The following is a 16,949-nucleotide window of genomic DNA, read 5'->3' as shown; positions in this document are numbered from 1 at the left end:
TGGATGTACCAAAGAAGTCCTCCATCAAGCGGCTCTACAGCAACTTCCAAGAAGATAGAATTTGGCAGATGCAGCCAAAAGTGGTCGACCGAACGTGCTAACACCATAAAAGTTCATCGAAGTGCAAGCTGCATATTCTGTTAGTTCCAAGACATCTGTGCAACGCCTATATAGCCAGTCTGGTCAAGGGATTGCAAAAGTGTTTAAAGATGCATCCGTACAACAATCATTTTGTTCACGAGTTATTACCGGCAGACACTGGAAAACGTATAGTTTTCTGTCAATGATTCAAGTCATCTGTAACCCCAGATGGGGGAAGAGCTCGACGATTATTTTTAGTCTGAAGAGATATGGTTCCACCTTGATGAATCCATGAATACACAGAATTCATACATTTGGTGTACGGGAAAATCCATGCAGGCTGCACGAAACTCCTCTACACGGACAAAAGTGGGTGTATGGTGTGGAATGTCACTTCATGACAACGAATCTTCATGACATTCTTTCATGACACAGTTAACGGTGAGCGCTACATACAGATGGCGCAACAATTTGTAAATAAAATACCTGCAGACGAAATAGAGTACATATGATTTCAGGAAGACAATGCTTTTTTGCTCAGGAAGACAATCATGACTTTCTTGGATCAGTGTTTTCATGGATAAGTGATTTCGAAGGGATTTTGGCCCACCTCAGTCTTCTTATCTATCCCTTCCTGATTTTTTATTGTGGGGATATTTAAGGATGCTGCTTACAAAATTCATCCTTACATTACGGAATTGTAGAGCGAAATTGAACGATGTGTCGCTGCAGTTCCTGATCAAACGTTACAACGTCGTATTCAGTTATGTGAATTGTTTGTTTAATGGAGGCCACTTTAATCAATTATTGTATCTTACTAACCCATAAGGTTACGTCACGTTTTCAACATCTGTACAAGATAGGAATAAATGAATCACGTCCTTATAAAATAAGTCAAACCAACAAAGAGTGCTTTGGATGCCTGGGAATGATTTAAATATCAACGATCAGTTTTTTTATTGGAGAGGATACAGAAAGGCTGTGTGTATGGATTACATCCGGAACAAATTGTCTTTTAAATGAAATTCAATTTTACAGTTTTCCTTCAGTGCTCACTTACATGGAGATTAAAAATGTCGAGCTTCCAAAAAGCTTATTACACATTAAAATCGAGACTTTTAAATGGCAAAGTCAAGTAGCAAACAGGTAGCTTGATCAACTAAGTATCTTCTTCTTCACATAACTCATCCGTAATCGAATATTAGCAACCAAATGCGGGAAATTACAAAATTACAAATTTGTCCACACCTGATCGGAATAAAAAATTCTAGCTGACCCAGAAAATCGCTCCCTTAAAATTTTCAGTCATGAACTTGATACTTTTTCTCATGACATTCCCTTGAAGTAAGAGATATGGCAGCCGATTCTTTTCAGGATGTGTCAACACATGCAAAAACCACATTTTCCATTTTAAAACAATTAAAGCTAATTTATGATTTTGATAACACTAGTATCAAGAATATCTCCTCGTAATACATTGGCCGTTTCATCATTTTTATAAATAATTTTTTATACTGTTTTATTATTTTTAACTTTATTACTGTGCAACATTTACAGTTATTTTCAGAAGCATTACCTACTAATTATATTAAATTATTATTAATTAAAAAAAATATATATATATAAGTGTAATTATGCTTCAAATGAAAAACAAACATTTAAAGATTATTAAAAGTAAAATTTCATTACTGTAATTTATATAAATTATAGCTTTTATAAAAGAAAAGAAAAAATCCATTTCATTGTTAAATTTTTTCTTATCCTTTGAAATTTTGCCCAAAGCAATAATTTAAATTAACATTTAAATTAACATTTAAATTAACACGTTTAGAATATACTCACATAAATTCAGACATTTAATAAAGATGGAAAAATATAAAAACGTATAATTTTCAAAAGGTTTAATTTAATAAAGAAAAAATAAAACATCGGTCTTAAATTTTATATTCCATTATAAATTAGGTCGATAACCGTTTATATGGTTTTAACCCACAATTATTTGAGATGGGAAGTCGAACCAATGGAGACTACTGTACGTATACCAGTCGCTTTATAGCTTCTAGTATATGTTTTTATATGAATATTAAATTTACAGAATTTTTATAATCGAAACATAAAACTTTTTGCACGAGATTTTATATTTTTCATTAAAGCAAAAAAATAAAAATAAATTAGTTTTATACTCTTGATAATCTATGATGATTTTTTTTTTGGAGGGGTAGGGGTTATGAATTCTCAAATTCTTTCATTAAATGTAGTAAATCATCACTAATTTTAAAACCAACGATACAAAATAAAAATAAATAAATGTTCCTTAGTTGTCGGAAATATTTTAAAATCCGAGTGCTTTAAAAATCTTGGTGTATAGATTTAATTTACGAAGCGTTTAGCACCATTGGTATTAATATTTGGTATTAATATAATTGTATAAAGTTTTACTTACTAACAATTTTAAAAATATATATCCGAGTACTTTTGGAGCCGTTGTTCCTTTTTTTTTTGTCTTCAGTCATTTGACTGGTTTGATGCAGCTCTCCAAGATTCCCTATCTAGTGCTAGTCGTTTCATTTCAGTATACCCTCTACATCCTACATCCCTAACAATTTGTTTTACATATTCCAAACGTGGCCTGCCTACACAATTTTTTCCTTCTACCTGTCCTTCCAATATTAAAGCGACTATTCCAGGATGCCTTAGTATGTGGCCTATAAGTCTGTCTCTTCTTTTAACTATATTTTTCCAAATGCTTCTTTCTTCATCTATTTGTCGCAATACCTCTTCATTTGTCACTTTATCCACCCATCTGATTTTTAACATTCTCCTATAGCACCACATTTCAAAAGCTTCTAATCTTTTCTTCTCAGATACTCCGATTGTCCAAGTTTCACTTCCATATAAAGCTTACACTCCAAACATACACTTTCAAAAATCTTTTCCTGACATTTAAATTAATTTTTGATGTAAACAAATTATATTTGTTTACATCATCAGCCGTTGTTCCATCATCAGGGATTTCCCATAAGATATTAATTCAAATTCAAATCTATAACATATTTAAATCAAAAATTTTTACTTCATAATAGTCGGCCGTTAAAAAATAAAATTAATTTACGACTATTATCCATATTAGTCGTAAACATCTTAAGGACATGACGTTACAGCCTTACTGGCGTACAAATTAATTTTATTTCTTGACGACCTACTATTATCAACGTAATAATTTTTAATTTAAATATGATTACACATTTGAATTTGAATTAACATCTTATGGGAAATCCCTGATGATGGAGTAACGACTCCATTTATATAATTTTGATGTATGTTTGCAAGTAATAAATAATAAGTAATAGAAAGGAAAATCTTAATATAAGTTAAATACTATTTTTTTTTTCAAATATGCAAATTACATACGCTGTCGTATTCTACTTACAGCTAACAACGACGGTACTTTTGTTTGCTATTCACAAAGATTTCCGCAACTGTTCTTCTAGCTTGAATGCACTTGAAAAATTCTGTAACGGTATTTTCTTGAGCCTAGAAGTAAAATAAGTAAGCTGCTTAACATTTTTAATGCTTCTGGTTTTATGAATCTCAAGTGTGACATTCTCTTCGTTCTGTTTGGCTTCTTTTCTACTTTTTCTTTAAACTGTACCCCATCGTGCAAATTTATGTTAGCTAAAATTATCCGGTTTTTTGTTTCTGTTACTTATTAAAATTTTATTATTGAAGACAATTTCCTTAAAAAAAAAATGATAATAAATAAAATTAATTTAATTTTTATTATAATTACACTCTTGACGTAGAAACTGGACACTTAATCCGTTTATCTATGTGAATTTTTTTTATTAATTAGTACTTAACTACGTTTATTTATTTAATTACAAATAAAAAGATGAATTAATTATCAAGTTAATGAAATATTTATTTTTATTCGTAAACTACAAATTAGTTTTGTTAAACTAATTTAACATTTACTAATATTTTATAATTAATTAATATTTAACTAATTTAACTAATATTTTAACATTTTATTGCGAAAACTAATACATCGAATTAATTAATATTTCCAATTACATGTATTTGAGTAACCGACGTTCCATTCTATATGCTTCTGATTAAAATCTATCTCAAATGTAATTTCAAGCATTTTTTCCATTTAACATCCATTTCAAAATTACAAAACAAAATAATTTACGAAGTCATACCTACAAAAATCAATTACTATTATTTTTATTTTTTGTGAACATTAGAGCAATTTTCATAAAAAATATAATGAAAGAAAGACCTGGAAGTGCTTTAACACAGAAAATAAATTTTCTAATATAAAAAAATAATCTATGAACTAGAAAGAAATACATTTCATAACTACAAACGATTTTTGTAGCATGTAAAACATTAAAAATCTGACTAATTACAAACGAAAACCTTCCGAATGAAAGGCAGAGACGTAATCACTCCCTGTGCTACATTTTACTGCAACACTACGGTAAAGAAATAACAACAATAAGGAAGTATGAAAAACAAAGAATTGATATTGTTGAAAATTGTATGAGTTAATATAAAATGTACGAGTTAAATAAACGTGTTTTGTGACGAGTAGGAAGGATTTGTGACAGAATATTGTAAAGATAGATCTAATAAAATATTTATAATTAGGAAATTAGTTCTAAAAAGAATTTTTGGTGGTAAAAAAAGATGAAAAGAAAAATTGGAATCTATAAAATAAACAATTAAGAACATAGAATGTAAGAGGTATGTTGAAACTAAATGACTGGCACAGAATAGAAAAGAATGGAAAGTGGAATCATACCAGTTAAACGTCTAAAAAAAAAAAAAAAAAGAGTCCATCAATAGTATCAAATAATTAACAGGAAACACTCTTCTGTTCATTCGTACAAATACGAAAAACAAGTTTTATCACTCTAGATTAGTAGTTCCTAAATTTTTCCGAGTGGCGGCGCTCTTTTTTTAATTAAAATATTTCCATTTGCCCTACCCTTTCTTTCTTTTTCCTGTTTAGCCTCCGGTAATTACCTTTCAGATAATACTTCAGAGGATGATATGTATGAGTGTAAATGAAGTGTAGTCTTGTACAGTCTCAGTTCGACCATTCCTGAGATGTTTGGTTAATTGAAATCCAACCACCAAAGAACATCGGTAAGCACGATCTAGTATTCATATCCGTATCAAAATTACTGACTTTACTAGGACTTGAACGCTGGAACTATCGACTTCTAAATCAGTTGATTTGGGAAGACGTGTTCACCACTAGACCAACCCAGTGGGTATAGCACCCTACCCTAAGTAAAAGTATAACTACTCGTAAGTAAAGATAAAAATATATAAAACTAGCAGACCCGGCAATGCTTCACTATTGCTAAAAAACACTAAACACTTTTTTTTTTATATATATACTATATATATATATATATATATATATATATATATATATATATAGATATATATATAGAGAGAGAGAGAGACTGTGTGAGTGAGAAAGAGTTTAAATGAACACAATTGAACATTTGATAAAAAAATTAAAAAACTGAACATTACGGAAATTCAAAAAATGTTACCTTTAACTTATTCTCCTTTTCCCTTTCCCCCTTCTCCCTTACACCTCTCCCAGTTTCCTTTTTACCCTTTCCCGTTTTCCCCTTTTCTCTTTCCACCTTTTTCCTTTTCCCCATTTTCCATTTTTCCCTTTTGCCCGCGCGTAATTCGGTCCATTAGTTTTTTGATCTTTAGCGGATACACATACAAACACTGCCAATTATATATATATATATATATATATATATATATATATATAAAAGATCTGTAGGAAGGCATAAGAGACATACAGATAGACAAACATTCATTTTGCTTCATTCAGAAGCAAAACCTGATAATATCGATTCGATTCCATGGCCTTGCGATTCGATTCCATGGCCTTGAGCAGTGCCCCTTCACCGGGGCGCCGCGAAATATTCTAAACGTTTCATAATTAATTGAACCAAGACATTTATAATTATTAATTTAATGTTAATAAACTAAAAAATAATGAAGGTACACTAGTCTCATTTTTATACATATATATATATACAGACTATATAAATATATATATATATATATATATATATACAGACAATTAATTATGAAACGTTTAGAATATTTCGCGGCGCCCCAGTGAAGGGGCACTGCTCAAGGCCATGGAATCGAATCGGAAGGCCATGGAATCGAATCGATATTATCAGGTTTTGCTTCTTTTTTTTATACAATGCCAAGATAAGACTGAAAAAATGTATTCTGAACAATGTACAAACGAAACTTAAAAATTATACGTACTGTAAAAATTAATTCTAGTTAAAAAAAAAAAATGTAAATCAGACTAAATTAAAAATTTACCATTTCAAACTCATTTTACTTTTGTAAAGTTTACGTAGTACTTAATTCATATACGAATATATATATATATATATATATATATATATATATATATAAACAATGGTACGTTTGTATAGCTACTCTCTATAATAAATAAGTTACGGCCTGAAATGTAAATTACTATTTATGACGTCATTTAAACTTCCTTTCGTGTTTATTACATCCTTTCTAAAACAAGAGAAGAATAATACTGTTGCCTACTCATTTACAAATGAAGCAGAATATTAATGGTGCTTTTATAATTTAAAAAAAAATAAAAGCTTTTTCAGAAAAAAGAATTACATATATATATACATATATATATATATATATATGTATAATACAAAGCTGTGTGTCTACATAATTATATATTTTTAAATAAATAATACATGCGAAGACAAAAGTAAAACAGTTCATTTACTCTACTAACAAACAAATATTATTTTTTTAATTTACATGAAAAAGGAATCCAAACAATTCTTCCATAATTTTTTGTTATTGTATGTTCTTAATTCACAAATTAAAATATCTGTACCTACAAAATAAGATATCGTGACTGATATCAACGCCCAGCAAAAACTACTTTAGATAAATTGATGAGAATTTGTATACATGTTCTTTTTACGGTGCAAGTGAACACAAAGAAAGAATTTTTGAAATTCTTACAATTTTTTTATTTTTGGTGTGTAATCATCATATGAATATCTAAAAAATTCAACCTTGAAAGAGAGAATGAAGAAACCTATAAAAATGTTGAAGAATGATTGTAAATTTTCCTAGTTTTTAACTAAATTTAACGAGATATTCATTCGATTTGGGCTTACGAATAATCTTAAAATAAATATCTAAACGCTATTTTTAGATTTTTCTGAATTTTGATTTAATAAGGCGTGCGACGGTGTACGGTAAAGCAGCTCAACCAATAAAGCCGCTCCCACTGTTATATGTGCGACGTGACAGGCTGCACGTACTTCCGGTTACATGACAAAAAAATAAATAAAACAAAAACAAAAAATTATCAGAAACGAAATATTGCCTTCTATTATATTTATCCTCTAGTGGTGTTTGTCGAGTAACGCTTAGAACCAGACAAAATACATTTTTACTCGTACGAAGGAGAGGCAACCAACTATAACTGCTATTTTTAAGATGGGAGCCGACTATTTTGAATCCCGCAAGTTTTTGGGGGTTTGCTTTTGCTTTGAAGAAATTATAATTCACAGATAGTTATTATAAACCGAACAGGCATTAAATTTTATTTATAATTACTATTCTCACAAGTTTAATGAACACAGGGGGGTCCAGAGAGAAGAATTCCTAGAATAACGGGTAGGGGGAGCGAAGCGAACCAAGACATAAAATAAGACGTTCTGATTAACTTATAGTCAACGCCCAGAAAAAGATATTATTTTTAATGCTCACATGAATATCTAAAAGATTCGACCTTGAAAGGAGTGAAGAAAGATAAACAAAATTTGAAGAATGACTGCAAATTTTCTCCATTTCCGATTATACTAATCGATATATTCATTCTTTGCTCGCAAATACTCTTAAGATAAATATTTAAAAACCTAAAAAAGTCTCTAAAAAATAAATATATTAGGTTAAAATAAATATAAAAGGTTAAAAACTTCGAACTGTTGAATCAAAGATCGTCAACAATCATTTGGTATTTCCCATTTATAAATTTTAGTAATGCCTCTGAATCACAACATTGTTTTCTATGAACTAGAAAACAATTGCTGGAAACACGTTTTATCTCAACAGATATCAACTATTTATCAATAATTGACCTCAATTGTAATTCAGAATTACAATTATAATTTGGCTTCGTCTATTTCGACGACTACTTCAGGTTTTTATTATTTATCAACTTTCTTTATATTATTTTTTAGAACACTATAGGAATGAAAAGGACTTTAAGGCACTTGTTGGCAGTAAAGTACGTGGAGTAATATTAAGTTGAAAAGAAGAAAATTGTATCGAGGAGGTGGAATTGTTATCCAAAACGCAAAAAACTGGTTATATATCTTCAAGATAACCACTTTATTTTGAAAAAATTTATTACATTGTTGTAATTTCTTTTTTCAATATTTACGATAAGCTAGTTGAGTGTTTTCGAGAAACCGGTTTGTATTATGCCTCGCGGTCTATTTTATTAAAATAAAAAAATTTAATGAACATTTATACGATGTAGTTTGCATTTTTAGAAACCAATTAGAATTTTCCCGCTAAAACGCTCTAAACTGTCATGGCCACTCATGGTGTCACGCCTTACGAAAACAATAAGATGTTTAGTGGAGTGTTTCAAGTGTCTGGTAAATTATTAAGTCTAAAATGAATTTCAAGTTTTACAAGTATTGAGCAGTGCCTCAGCGTGAAAGTTCTAGAATTAAAACTCCAAACAAATGTTTATTTAATTGTATACATGGTTATTTAACGAAGTTTAGGTTCCGATCATATTTTAAATTTGACTATACATATTTTGCCATGACGCTTTTTAGCTGCACGTGGCTTACAGCATCATTTACAAATGGTGCTCTTGAGGAGCTAAAATTTAGCCATTATAACTATTTAATTATAAGATAGGTTTTTCTTCTGACAACTAACCTCAAAAACAATACGGTCAAAATTCGTTATATGCCCATCTAATAGCCCGTCGACCAATAATTAGTTAGTTCGTAGATGGCGCCACTGAAACGCTGTATTGAAATAAGAAAATAAATAAATAAAATTATAAGTATAATCTAACCAAACTTAACCTACTCTTACACCTTCGCTCGCCATTGAAGGTTAGCAAGCAAAGCGAGCGTAGGTTAAGTTTGGTAACAGAAGTAAGAAGAAAATTAACCAAGAAGTGTGAAAAACAAGAATCATAAAACAAAGTTGTATACTTTTTACTTCCTTGTACGAAGTAAAGAAAGTATTGTGATCGCGAAAAATTTTGGTTTTCAGATTTTTTTGGAAATATTCGTCTTGACCATTCCTGAATCCTTTTTAATTAGTTTCGGCGTGACGCCTGTACGTACGTATATATCCCCCATAACTCATAAACGATAGGCCGTAGGATGTTGAAATTTTAGATTTAGGACTGCTGTAACGTCTAATTTTGCACCTCTCCTTTTGATTGCAATAGAATGAATTAAAAGTGTCCAAAAAAGCTAAAATCCAAAAACATTTGGATTTTGGACTTTCTCTTAACTGCAGTAATAAGCTCACATTGAGGGCTTTTATGCGTTGTGTCACAAGTGGTACTTATTTTCATTGGTTCCAGAATGATAGCCAAATAAAATTTTATTTAATTAATGAAATATTTGGATCTTACAAGGGGAAGGCACATCGATTTGAATCAAACTGCATTTCCTTTATTAAATTTCTTATTTTTTAAATTTAAATATATTGCATTATTAATAATTTACCTCTGATTATAAAAAAATATACGATAAACAATTCAATAATAATAAATAAAAAAAATAATAAGTTTTATGTACGTTTCATTTAAAAAAAATGTGTATATGTAATTTAATAGGCGTACAAGGAAGTCATGTAGTGCCCACATCTGAATTTTTGTCGTAAAAAAATAAACCAAGAAAAGTTTTAAAAAATTCAGAAAATTTATATTTTTAAACTTTTATCGGCTTTTCCACCCCTAATATTGCCTCAAAATTATTTTTGATTGCTTGCACTACGTTTATAACAAAAAAAAAATTCGGCTAAAAATATGTCTTTTTCGAATACAGATGTAGATAAAAAAAAACTAGAAAAAATTTAGATTTTTGAATTTTGGGGAAGGAGGAGAATTTTAGGAAAATTAAAAAAAAAATGGTAAGATAAGCACGCGCGCATGTACTACTGAGCTTGATATAAAATGGGGTTATGTTTGCAAAATTTTGAGAAAATTGACCTCAAAAAAAATATTTACACAAACCCCTGGAGACTGACACCACCTTTTATTTTTATCCACAAATTGTTCAATATACCGAGTTCCTGTATAAAAAATTCCATCAAAATCAGTTTGTCCATTAAAAATTATTATGCTTCAAACTTGCCAAAACTCCTATATACGAGTTATATATATAAAATTCAAAATAAATTCGTGTTTATTTACCATTGACACCAACATATTTTTTTGGTGTCTCTGGATTATGAAATGTTAAAAAATTCAATGTTTTGACTGATTACCATACTTTCCTTCTTGCAGCGTAAATGACAAAGCTATGCTCTGCTTCTAGAGGTCTGATGCCAAGAAAGTAAAAATAATAGAATTGAAAAAAAATGTAAAAACAGACTAAAACTGACTAGGAAATTAAAGAAGACAAAAAGGAGAACTAAATAAGCTGTTGAAGAACTAAAAAGGTGTGAAATAAATAAACCTGGAAAAACATTAAAAAAAAGAAGAAAAGCATTGTAACTAGTTGGAAGTGCTAAAATGTAACGCAATATATCATCAACAATAAGAAATAAATGATATTTTATGGTCATAAATTTGGTTAAAAATAATAATCTAATTAGGTCATGAAAGATATACCGCATCTAAGTGGTGAGAATATTTTTCTTTAGCAATATTAATATTTTACTGTTACAATATATTTAAATTTAATAAAATACAGCTGTCTTCAGATAAAATATATAATCTTCAATAAACTTAACAAAATTTAACATAAATATGGAAAAAAATATGAAATATGATTTAAAGATGTTTTCATTATTACTAATTTATGTATATCAATTTAAAACGGCGTGAGAAATTATTAAAATGAGTATATTTATGTTTAAACGTTATATTTCTGATACATATCTCCACTTCTAAGACAACTTATTACCTCTAAAAAAAATAATTTTATCATATCTGGAGAAAATTCGCGGCACGAATTAAATAAAATTGTAAAACTTAGTGGATAATTTAATATAGTGACATCTCTGAAGTTGAAAAATACTGTAAGATAAAAATTAAAGATAACATTTGTATTATGGTATGCAATAACTGATATTTACTTAATATTACGTCATCGTTAAGAATTTGAGGTGAAAACGTTTTAGGATTACTTAATTTTACATTTTAAAACAAAAAAAAAAAACTTTAGGCATTATTATAAAATTATTTTATTTTCGAAGTGTGAAATCCTGTAAATAATGTGTAAATTATTTCTTATCGCTCTTGACATCCATTCTTCAAGCATATAGAATCTGTCAAACATTTTTTCATTATTCTTTCACACGAATAATAATGGATTTTTTTAATAATATACTCATATACTACTACTAAATTGACAATCTACAAATTTGATGATTTTACAAAATTTGACATGAAGAGTTAGTTCTTCATGTCAAATTCCTCTCTGTTCGTAAAAAAGTATAATGTTAAGTTTCTTAAAAATCTAGTAGATAATTTATTCATGATAATTCATTTTTAAATAATAACCTTATTGCCGGCCTCCATGGCGAGAGTGGTAGTGTCTCTCAGCCTTTCATCCGGAGGTTCTGGGTTCGAATCCCGGTCAGGTATGGCATATGCTAAAAATTTCCATTTGGACAGAATGATCACAGAAGTCGATGCTCGTACAAAAAAACAACTTTACTAATGCTCCTAATTTTTAAATAATCATGGTTATGTAGCAAAAAACGAGTAACGTAACTGGGGAAGGTAACAGTTTCTATGGAAACGCTACCAACAAACTGTATTGGCAAATGGTCTATGTTTCCGTAGAAACCTTTACTCCAACAAAATAATTACCTTCCTTCATCACGCCTATTCATAATTAAAATTAAAAAAAAATCAAATATTCAAGTTTTCACATATTTTTAAATTTAATTCGATATTTACAATTAATTATTCGACATCATCTCAGTGGTTCTCAGTCAAGCAAGCGCTTCTTACAGACCAAAATTCTGACTGACAAAAATTTAATAAATACAAGACTGTTGAGTTTCAATTAATCATATATTTTAGGAGTGGTGGGCCTGAGCCTGCAAGACTACACATTTATCGGGACATTTACAATTGCACGCCAGATTGAGATGCCTTAGCATCTCTGCAAAATACTGTTGACATCATCACAGTGCTGTTGTAAAGTAACAGCAGAGTGACATGAATGATGTATATAAATAAATAATAAATCGATTTTCGTAAATGTAACTGAGTAAATGTAAATTTATACAGATATGGTGTACGAATAGATTTTTGTCTTATTTTAACCAGCTAAAGTAGTATGAAATATTTCTTCAAAGCAAATATAGACTAAGTATGGACAGTTTTATTCGGTAAACTTAAAACTAATAAAAATTAAGTTAATCTGAATGAATTAAGATTTGTATATAGTTATACTCTTTTAATGATTTTTTAAAATTTTTAATAGAATTTTATATCTAAAAACCTTCAACACAATAAAATAGAACATTAAAAGTAAAAAAAAAATTAAAATCCGAGGATCGATGAGGATATCTACCAAATAGAGCCTGTTTTCGGTGGAAAATATTTTTCTTACTGTACCCTGTTTAAGGTCAGTAATCCTGGTTTAAAATTTCAAAATCATTCGAGTAATTACAGGGCTGGATAGATACCAAGAGACAACTTTGAAGCTAACTTCTGGACAGGATTATTTCTCTCCAACCACAATTTTTCATTTGACCTCATCATAAACCGGCTTAGATTCAATAATTCGAAACTGAATCCTAACGAAGAAATCTTACTAATAGAGTATGTACTACATGAGATTCGGTCTTGCTTATTTTTCAGGAGTCGTTATATAGTAAAAAACTTAATTGGCTTAGTAGTTAACGGATAAAGCTCAGCCTTTCTATCCCCCAAAAAATAATATCTGTCATCAACAATATGTGTGATGAATGTATGAATATTGAGTATGTTGTCGTCATTTTCTAGGTTAAAAACTCATTTTTACTAAAATAAAATTATATAATTTTCAATTTTTTGTAAAAAAAAATTCTTAAAATTATAAATTATTAAAATTGAACCTAAGTAAAGAACAAAGAATTTTTGAGCATGAAAATACATGCATTCAATTTCAAAGACGTTTAATGATAAAATTTGGTTTATAAGGTTCCTCGTAGATAATAAGATAATAAGGGAGGAATTTTGAGGTAATTATTTTTTAAATTGTTAGATAAGCATATGTGTACGGTGAACATTACCCCATCACATTTTTTTTTTGTTTTTGGTGTCCCTGGGTGATGAAACGTAGAGAAATTGAGTCATAAAAACTTATACCCCATTTTTACTTTCTTGTACGAAAAATAAAAATTTGGTACGCGGTATATTAGCAGACAATTTAAACTAGGGACCTAATTTTGATCCAGAGCACCAATGAAAGGTACTAATATACTTTCAGGTAAAACTGCCAGAAGGGGTTTCTCTTATCATTTTTTTTACACAATACAGTATAAGTCTATCAAGTATAATAAATTATGGTACGGTTAAGTATATAATTTTTATTTCCTTGTACGAAGTAAAGGAAGTATTGTGATCGCAAAAAATTTCGGTTTTCAGATATCAACGGAAATATCCATTTTGACCATCCCTGGAACAAATTTGACTACTTTCAGCGTGACGTCTGTACGTACATATGTCCGTATTTTTGTATCTCGCATAACTCAAAAAGCAGTAGAATGTTGAAATGTTAGATTTATGACTGTTTTAACATCTAGTTGTACTCAAAAGTCCCTTTTGATTGCAATCGACCTGACCAATCGTCTTGTCAAAAAGACTTTTTATTAATTGTAGTAATAAGCCCTCATTGAGAGTTTTTCAACGATATATCATAAGTGGTACTTATTTTCATTGGTTCCAGAGTTACTGCCAAATAAAATATTTATTAATGAAATATTTTGATCTTACAAGGGGATGGCATAAGGTTCAAATCCGACTTCATTTCCTTTTTTTTTTAATTTAAATATAATGATTTATTAATAATTATTAACCTCTGATTGTAAAAAAAATTACAATAAATAGAAATTCATTAACAAAAAAAAAAAAAAAATGAAAGATCGGAAGTTATTAGTGATGTAAAATTTTGTATACTTTTAAAAATGTGTATGTAATTTAGTAGGTGTACAAGGAAGTCATGTGGTGTACACATCAGATTTTTTGACTGATTACCATAATTTCCTTATTCAGCATAGCTCTAGAGCTATTACGCCAGGAAAAGATAATAATTTTCATTCTTAGTTCATAAAGGTGTAATTTTTATTCGAGATTAAATCTAATAAAATAATCATTTTTTTTGAATTTACGGTAAAATGATGGAAAAGAACTGGTTAAAATCCATATAAATTTGGCTAAATACACGACTATATACTAAATAAGCTAGTTAATAACACCTTTCACTCTAAAAATAAGTTTCATTTTGATTACTGATTATTCGGTATCTAATTACATACAAACGCGAGCGCGCGAACACACATACACACACATCTTAGTATTAAATAAAACTAGATTTACTAACTAAAATTAAATGATTAATAATTCATAATAAATTATCTACATAACATAAATTTTGAAAAGGTAAGTTGAAAAATATCAAGAAATTTCACTTTAAAATCAGCGGCTTTGAAGTCTGCCGACTTAAAATAAATTGATTACATTAAAGTATGTCCCAGCATGAGTGTATAATGATCTCAAGTTTTAATAATTTTAGTGCTATAATAAATGTAATGATCTAAAGAAAAGTACTGTAATATATATATAGAGAGAGAGAGTAAAACTAATAAAAAGAGATAGATAAATTAAAGAAATGAAAAAGAAATCATGAATACTTCATTATGTATATCAATTACATGTTATAGTTGTCTGTATGCTAAGAATTACATTTTATATTATTACCTTACACAATAAAACTACTTTTTGATTAATAATTACGAATTATAATGAACAAGTATTCTGTCTAAATAAGTTTTAACGACTTATGTAGCAATTTTTATTGTCGTATGAGACGTACATATATATGCATGTATATTACACAGCAGAAATGGATGTAATATTATTTATCATAATGCATTCAAGTATTTCTAATGATATAATTATTCCCTGAGGCAATATTTTATGGAAGAAAAAATTGATATTTTGTAGATGCTACAATCAGATAAAATGCAAAAAATTACTACAATTAAAAAATAATAACAAAAATTGTTATTTTTAAAACGTTTATGGAATACCAGCCGGTCAAGGTTCGCTTCGCTCGCTCTTCTCGTTTAGCCAGTCTGGTCCCTCATTGTGTTCATTATCCTCATCCTTGTAAGAATAATACTGATAAAAAAAAACTATCAGTACATTGTAATTTCTTAGAATAAAAAGTTGGTCAGCACACAATCGAAACTTTGAGTGGTCTGAAGTATGAGGGTTTCAGAATACTTGGTGTCTATCTTAAAAATAGTTGTTACCCGTCTTTCTTACGGGTAAATAAGTATTGTGCACCGGTTTTTACCTGTTACCGGAGGAGGTGACCGTACTTTTTTCATTTTTTAAATTTATTATTTTGTTTATTTTAATTTTATGATTTTTAATGAAGTAACTGAGAACAGGTGAAGCCGGTTGCGTCGCACACACAATAACAATGGCAGTAGCTGTGCTGGTTGAACAGTATCGCCATACACCGCCATAGCACCTTCAAAGGTACTTTTATCGATAACTGAAAGAGATATCTAAAGATATAAAAATACCTTTTTGAAGAAAATTTAATTTCAAATATTGAAAAGTGGTGTCCGAGTTCGATTTAGTAAAGTTGAATGTCGGCAACGAACACAATCCGGTTGTTAATGCAAGTCATTAAAATGGCCACCATCTTGAAACGGTGAAACACTTCGTAACGGCAATGGTTTTATATTTTTTCAATGTATAAAAACTATGTTGATGCAAAATTTCAGCTCACTTGGTTTCGTAGTTTTCCGTGAAAGAGTAACAGACTCACATAAACCACAAGATTTATATATATATATATATATCAGGGCTCGCATCGCTCTCCTGACGATGAATCCACCGCCGAGATCCCCGATGCGTTCATTATCCTCATGGTTATGAGAAACTTTCCTATTTATATGCTCGTTCAACCTACAGGCGGGATTTTATAAATACTTGAAAAAAAAATTACAAACGGCAGAACTACACTAACTATTGTAATGTGAATAGCACATATTTTACAGATATTCACTAAAGAAAAATAAATTGCTCATTTTGCTTCATTGTATTTCTGTTGTCATCATAACGGAAATAAAATGACGTAAAATGATTAGTTTTTGTTTCTTTAATGAAATGTCTATATTTCAAACTTCACCCCCAAAGGCTAGGGCCACGATCTATGGATAACTCTACCTGAGAGGACACAAATGTATTCTGATAATTTGAAAGCAATCGGTCATTTGGTTCTTGCGTGATGCTCTTACAAACAAAAAACAGACAAACTTTCGCATTTATATATATCAGTTTAATAGAAAAAAAAGACTAAAATAAAAAT

General features: G+C 29.3%; 1 protein-coding gene across 1 annotated transcript in view; it reads right to left on the bottom strand.

The window, feature by feature from the left end:
- LOC142331374 (inositol-trisphosphate 3-kinase B-like) overlaps positions 1 to 16,949 on the bottom strand; it is a 304,893-nt gene that overhangs the window by 269,972 nt on the left and 17,972 nt on the right. The gene's annotated exons all lie outside the window — the stretch shown is intronic.

Source organism: Lycorma delicatula, chromosome 10 (assembly GCF_047948215.1).
Source record: "Lycorma delicatula isolate Av1 chromosome 10, ASM4794821v1, whole genome shotgun sequence".
NCBI classification, from domain to species: Eukaryota; Metazoa; Arthropoda; class Insecta; order Hemiptera; family Fulgoridae; genus Lycorma; species Lycorma delicatula.
This window is presented reverse-complemented; position numbering and strand designations above follow the sequence as displayed.